Here is a 7,501-nt window from a genome sequence, read left to right on the forward strand (position 1 = left end):
CACTGTTTCCATCTGCAAGGGCTGACAGGCAAGGCCCAAGAGGACAGACTGTTCCAGAACAAGCTCAAGGATATCTCCACCACCCAATAATGTAAAATCCATGCTGTCTGCCAATGTCTAGCATTGAACCGAAACTTACCAGGCACACAAAAGACAAGAGCATACATCCCATACTAAAAAGAAAAATCGATCAAATAAAAGTAACCCCAAAATGGCACAGATAATAGCAATTGCAGATGAAGAAATCTGCAGTCACTATAACTAATTCCATATGCTCAAAAAGTACAGGGCATAATAAAGATATTAAGTGGAATATGTTTTTAAAATAATCAAATAAAAATTCTACACATAAAATGTTCAAGATGAGTTAAACACTGGGTTGGATTAGTGGTGCTTTAAAAAATAAAAGATTAACAAATTTAAGGCATCGCAGTGAAAATTTTACTAAATAGAACCCAAAGAAAAAACATGGGAAAAAATTAACAGAGCACCAGTGTGTCATGGACAACTTCAACAGCTTAATATATATGTAACTGGAATCTCTCAAGAAGAAGGGGAGGGGAAGAGAAAAGCATCTGAAGAAATAAAGCACAAATATTTTCTAAATTCAACTTTAAAAAGCCATAAATCCACTGACCTAAGAATCTTGATGAAATTTAAGAGCAAAACTACACCAAGGAACAAAATAAAAAACTTCTTTAAATTGGTGATGAAGAGAACAATCTTAAAGGCAGCCAGAGAGAAAAGACACATGGCATAGAGAAGGACAATGGTGGCGAGGCAGACAGGAGAACAGGCAGAAGGAGAACAGGCAGACAGGAGAACAGGCAGGCAGGTGAACAGGTACAAGGAGAACGGGCAGAAGGAGAACAGGCAGAAGGAGAACAGGCAGACAGGAGAACAGGCAGGCAGGTGAACAGGTACAAGGAGAACAGGTACAAGGAGAACAGGCAGAAGGAGAACAGGCAGAAGGAGAACAGGCAGGCAGGAGAACAGGAGACAGGAGAACGAGCAGAAGGAGAACAGGTAGAAGGAGAACAGGCAGAAGGAGAACAGGCAGAAGGAGAACAGGCAGAAGGAGAACAGGCAGGCAGGTGAACAGGTACAAGGAGAACAGGTAGAAGGAGAACAGGCAGACAGGAGAACAGGAGACAGGAGAACGGGCAGAAGGAGAACAGGTAGAAGGAGAACAGGCAGAAGGAGAACAGGCAGAAGGAGAACAGGAAGACAGTAGAGGAGGTAGAAAGAGAACAGGCAAACAGGACAACAGAAAGAAGGAGAACAGGCAGACAGGAGAACAGGTAGAAGGAGAACAGGCAGAAGGAGAACAGGCAGAAGGAGAACGGGCAGACAAGAGAACAGGCAGAAGGAGAACAGGCAGATAGGGAACAGGCGTACAGAAGAACAGTCAGACAGAAGAACAGGCTGAAGTAGAACAGGCAGAAGTAGAACAGGCAGACAGGAGAACAGGCTGAAGGAGAATGGGCAGCATTTTTAAAGTCTGAAAAAAAAAAGCAAAATTGTGGGGCTGGGTTGTGGCTCAGTGGTAGAGGGCTCTCCTCGAAAGTGTGAGGCCCTGGGTACGATCCTCAGCACCACGTAGATAAATAAAATAAAGATATTGTGTTCAACTACAACTAAAAATAATTTTTTTAAAAAAAAGCAAAATTGTCAAACTGGAATTCTCTTCCAGCAAAAACGTGTTTGGAAAATGAAGCTGAAATAAAGAATTTTTCAGGTCTACAAAACCCAAAACAAGTCATCACCAATAGACCTGAGTAGTGGGGAGAAGAAGGGAGCCTGTCAAGCAGAAGCAAAGTTAGGCCACGAGGATGCTGCTTTCAGAGAAGAATGCACAGGCAGAAGTAAAATGTGTGACAGCAGCAGCACAAGGCTGGGAGAGGGAGCCGGGGACTGTGGTGGTCTCCATCTGGAGTGACTCCCAAATCTCACTGGGCTCCAGTGCTGCAGTGTTCAGAGTTAGGGGATTTTTGGGAAGTGACTGGAATATGAGAGCTCTGACCTCATCACTGGATTAATCCATTTGGTGGATTCATCATTTGAATGGACTACTTGGAGGACATAGAAACTGTAGGTAAGTAGGCATGCCCTGGGGGCGCAGCCTCAGGAACTATTTCTCATGCCCAGCATAGCTCATATTTCTCCCCCTTTCCCTCTCCCTCTCCCTCTCCCCCTCCCCCTCCCCTCCCCCTCCCCCTCCCTCTTCTCCTTGACTGTCATGAGTGGAGTAGCTTCCCTCGCACACCCTTCTGCCATGATGTTTCTGCCTTGGAGCCAGCCAACCATAGATTGAAACCTCAGAAACCGTGAACCAAAGTAAATCTTCCTTTAAGTTGTAAGGTTCCTATGACGTAGGCAAATGTAACTATTACTTGAAGGTGGACTTTGATAAGCTTAAGATGTATATCATAAACCTCAAATCAACCAACAAAATGTCATGACATAGGGTTATGGCTAATCAGCCAATAAAGGAGATAAATAAACTTGTCTTTAAAAAGTCACAATTGATTTTTTAAAGGGTGAAAATGAGATTAAAGGAAACAAAGAATATATGGAATAAGTAGTGAAAAAAAAGCAAACTATTGGTGTTAATATAATTGATAACTAAATGTAAATGGCCTAAACACCCCAATTAAAAGGCACAGATCAACAAATTGGGTAAATAAGCAAGACTCAGCTATATAAGAAAGTATTTCCAGGGCTTTGCCTTTGAAAGCGGTCCTCCCACTCCTGGACCAAATGACGCCCAAGAGCCTCTGGGCATGAAGGCTTGGCGGCCGGGCAGCCGCCACACTTCAGGAGGGAAATGACCGGATGAGGCTCCCAGAGAAGGGACGGGGCCCTGCTGCAGAGGTGCCTGGCTCAGAAACGGGTCTCCACAGAGTCCAGCTTTGATGGAGCTGGGCGTGGGTCATCTCCTCTTTGTGCAATGTCAAAAAGAGCAGGGTGATTCCCGGGCCTCCCTCTCCAGGGATGGCAGACCAAGGGCCACTCAACTGTTCCAAGGGCACGGGGAGATGGAGAGAGCAGAGGCGGGTGGAGCAGGTGGGAGAGGGCAGTGGGCAGGAGGGGCAGCTGAGGGCAGGTGAGCCTGACCTTTACCCCTGTCCTGAGCTTCGGCCCTGCCTCCCTCCCTGCAGAAGCCCAGCAGTCTGGGTCTCCATGGACAGTGGGCAGCGGAGGTCCCTCTTGGCCTCACAGAGGCTGGGCCGACTGTGCAGAACTGAGCCCCCCTGGCATGGAGATGGGGTTCCCTGTGGCTGGCTCCCTGTCCTGGGCTTGGCCATTCCTAGAGCACACGGGGCTAAATGGGGCCCAGTCCTCTGTCCACTCAGAGGGGCAGCACCCAAGCCCAGCATCCCGTCTGCCCCAGGAGGCTACACCCCAGGCCCCAGGGCTGCTTTCCTCGCCCCCTGGCTGCCCACTGGCACCCATGCAGGCCCCTCTCCCCCAGAGACTTGGTCCCCTTACCTTCTGCCCATGAGTTCCATCCTGCTGTGGGGACATGGGGACATCTCCCTAACACCCAGCACTCGCTACCACAGCCTTGGTCTCTTCCGGCACTAATGGGGCTAGATCTTTAGCAGGACTGGAGAAAACACAGCTATACCCCTCGGGGAGGCAGCTCATGGCCGCACAGGGAGACCTGCCCAGGCCCCGTCTGCCAAGGGGCGAAGAGGGCGTGGGCTGCTCCTGGACTGGGGGAGTCCACGGGGGACACCAGGCCCTGTGTGTGAGGCCACAGCCGCTGGAGTGCGAGGGTAGGCAGAGTTTAGCAGGGGCCCTGGGGAGCCGGGCAGCAGGGCGGAGGGACAAGCTCACAGCTGGTGGCATCAGGTGACAGCTGAGTGCTCCCCTCTACGGCAGTTCAGGAGGCAGCTGGTGGCCTCTGCTGGCTCCTCATGGCCTCCCAGGGTCTGCAGGGCCCTTGCCTGGTATAATGGCACCACAGAAGGACGCACAAAGAACTCGGGGTGTGGTGGGAAACCAGCCCGGTGGGTCCCAAAACAGAGGAGGTGAACTCTGAGATGGCACCCTGGCTGTGCTGACCTGGGCCCTGTCCCTCCACGGGCCCTGGCCTGGGCGGCGTGGGCTGCTGACGGCCAGCCACCCCTCCAAAGACGTTCCCAGGGTCCCAGACTTGGGTCCAACAAGCCCACAGACTCCTGCCCCACCTGGCTGAAGGACCTGGGCCGCGCACCTCGCCCGCAGCCCAGGAGGGAGGGCAGCCAGGCAGAGGGACCACAGACCCCTGTCTCCCCTCTCCTGCCCCTCCCCGGGGCTCCTGGTGGTTTGACCCCTCATTTTCACCCTCACACCCAAGGCCTTGAGGAGTGGGCTCTTCTGTTTCCTGCCCTTGGCGGGGGCTCCACACCTTACTACGTCTGGTGCCACGTGGCTGCTGTGAGCCGCTGCTGGGCCCGGCTGGGCTCCTCCTGAAGGGCCTCGGCACTGCCCGGAGGCTCTGGCCTGGGGAGACTGCAGGCCAGGGGGAGCGTGAGGGCCACCTGTTACGGCGCCCTGGCGGACGCCCTTCCTGGCTTCCAAGCTGAACACTGCGAGAGCGTCCCGTGTCCACTTCATTAAACATTAAGCTCTAAAGCTGATTCACCATGAGGACCATGAATCCCCTCGTGCAGGTCTGGAGGACAGTGGCTGCGGTGCCAGTGGGCAGCAAAGGCACAGGCCCATCTCCTCCCTGCTCTCCAGGGTGAGAGTGCAGAGTCAGCCCACAGGGATGGAGCCAGCCAACCTGGGGCCGTGAGAGCCCAGCCGCATCCCCCGCCCCACCAGCAGAGAGAAGCGACAGATTCTGTGAGTGGACGGTGGGTCCAAGGCCTTGGTGTCCAGCTGGGGAAGGTGCAGGTGAGGGGCTGGGGAGGCCCCAGGGGAGGTCTCCTCCCAGGGGCTTCACACCCTAAGTGCTCTGCTCTGTAAGTGAACGTCCTGAGGAGATTTCTAGCAAAATGCCGGGCCGTCCTCTGAGCCCCTCGACTGGCCGCACTGGTAGAGGCTGAGGTCACTGAGCGCTCACTCCCTGCCAGGTGAGGCTGTGGTTTGCTCCGTCCTCAGGGAGAACCCACGAGGTAGGCACAGCGCAGGCACACTGTGCGTGAAGACTCGGGGTCCCAGGGGATGCGAGTCACCTGCCCAAGGCACATGGCCAATGGGAGCCAGGGCCTCCCCCCCTCTTGCTGGGGACTCCAAGTGAGGCTGGGGAAAGGCGGGTCCCTTGGAGCCTCTTGCTGTGAAATCCAGACCTGTGCCTCGCCCGTGCCAGCTGGGCCTCTGCCGCATGTGGGAGCTCGCCCAGCTCAGGGCTCGCTGGGGCAGCTTGACCACTGCGCTCTGACCACCAGCGAGCGGGATCAGCCAGCCAGGGCATCTGCCTCTGCTGCTGTTGAAAGCCAGGAAGTGTGTCCTCAGGAGTGCCTGGGGACTTCTCCAGCCGAGGGCCTCTGCAAGGGTTGGCCTGGACTGGCGCCATGCCGTTTTGCCTAAATTTCTAAAACCCAAATCCATCCTTCTGGGAGCAGCCTGGGTGCCCCTAGAGTTCACTCTGTTTCTTAGAACTTCTCTTCATGAATGTCTTCAAAGTACTCAGATGCCAGGAAGAGACAACAGGGACTCGCCACACGCCTGCCTTCCAGCCTCCACAGGGAGCATAGCGTCTCTCCCCACCCTCCCTCCCTGCCTCCCTTTCCTCCCTCCCCCCACCTTCCTCCCTCCCCCACCTTCCTCCCTCCTCCCTCTTCCCCCTCCCTCCCTTTCCCTCCCTCCCTCCCCCACCTTCCTCCCTCCCCCCTTTTCCCTCCTCCCTCTTCCCCCTCCCTCCCTTTCCTCCCTCCCCCCTTTTCCCTCCTCCCTCTTCCCCCTTCCTCCCTTTCCTCTCTCCCTCCCCCCTGCCTCCCCCCTCCCTCCCCTGCCCCGCCTTCCTCCCTCCTCCCCTCCTTCCCCTCCCTCCTCCCCCCCCTCCCTCCCTTCCTGGGAATCAAATCCGGGGTGCTCCACACTGAGAGGCGTCCCCAGTCCTTGTCACTTTTTATTTTGAGACAAGGTCTTGCTCCGTTGCTAAGTCTGGCCTGGGACTTGTGGCCCTCCTGCCCCAGCACACCCCCCACCCAGTCACGGGGTGGATCATTATGTTTTGTCTGGGGAGAAGCTCCAGTGTCGGTCATTTGTCACAGCAGCCTGAGGCTGGGGAGGACTGTGGCGGAGGGCCTGTGAGTATGGCTCTGGGAGCAGAGGGACACAGGCCAGTGCCCCTGCCTCTTCCCTGTGCAGCCCTGACGGGGCATTGGCCTCTCTGGACGCAGTCCCCTTGCTGCACAACCACAACAGTGAGAGTCCCTCCCTGGCCGGCCAGCAGTTGGACAAGACACCAGATGCCTGACGTGCTCCCACAGCTGGCACCTGCTAATGCCCGACAAGGGCTGCCTTTTTAGATTTATCTTTAGGGCCAGCGTGAACGTGAGAGCTTGGTAACATGCCTGACGGCTGCCCCCAGGGACTCCTCGCAGCTGCTCACGCATGGCCACTGGCCCAGAGGCAGGTCCCCAGTTACCAGCTACAGAGCAGCCCTCAATCCAGGCAGTCCCTCCAGAGGGCCGCAAGTTCCATTTTCCACCTTGTCCATGCAGCCTGGCTTTAGGAAAACCTAAATCTTTAGCCAGCCCCTGGTCCCTAGGGAAGGTCTGTCTGCCCAGCTCCTTCGCCGATGGCTTGGCTCTGCATCAGTAAGACAGGCCAGCTGTTGCCTGCCGAGGTCCTGAGCACTCACACCCAGAAGTGGGGATGAAGGATGTAGCCAGGGGAAGGGCTGGGCCAGCGGGGCTGCGAGTCCACGCTGGGGACCGAGGTCTACAGGTGGCATCCACAGGGAGCATGCACTCAACTCTGGGGAGACCTTCCTCTGTCCATGGCCTGCAGGAGCATCCGAGATGGGCATGCTTCTGGTCCTGCTGTGTGGGCGGGGATGTTGAGAGAGGACGAGGAGCAGGGCTGGTCTTCACCCTCACAGCCACCTGGGGGTTCTAAGGTGTGGAGAGCCACAGCCAGTCTGAATGGCCCCTGGCATTTTGCCAGAAGTCATGGTTGAGATGATGATAATTAAGCTGTGTATGATTGCTGTGACTGGATGATGCTGGATTGAAACAGGCTGTATATTCAATTGTATCTGGATCCCTGCTGTCCGGCAATAGAGCGGCTCCTGCTGCACCCCATTGAGTTCCCTAGAGTTCTCGTGGAGCCTGGAGCCCGGTGGAGGGCAAAGGAAGTTCTGGGGGAGGGAGTTCCGGTGGGTGTGTGGTGTTCCTGGAAGGGCCGCGCGTGGGTGGCGTTCGCGGGAGTTCGGAAATAAAGTTTTTTTCTGCTTGAGTGGCTCGTGACTTGTGCCCAGCCAGACTGCGGCACTAAGGTCCTCGGCTGACAGAGCCCCAGAGGCTCAGGACTTAGCAAGGTCCAGTGGACAGTGGGGATG

The sequence above is a fragment of the Ictidomys tridecemlineatus genome, chromosome 4 (assembly GCF_052094955.1).
Source record: "Ictidomys tridecemlineatus isolate mIctTri1 chromosome 4, mIctTri1.hap1, whole genome shotgun sequence".
NCBI classification, from domain to species: domain Eukaryota; kingdom Metazoa; phylum Chordata; class Mammalia; order Rodentia; family Sciuridae; genus Ictidomys; species Ictidomys tridecemlineatus.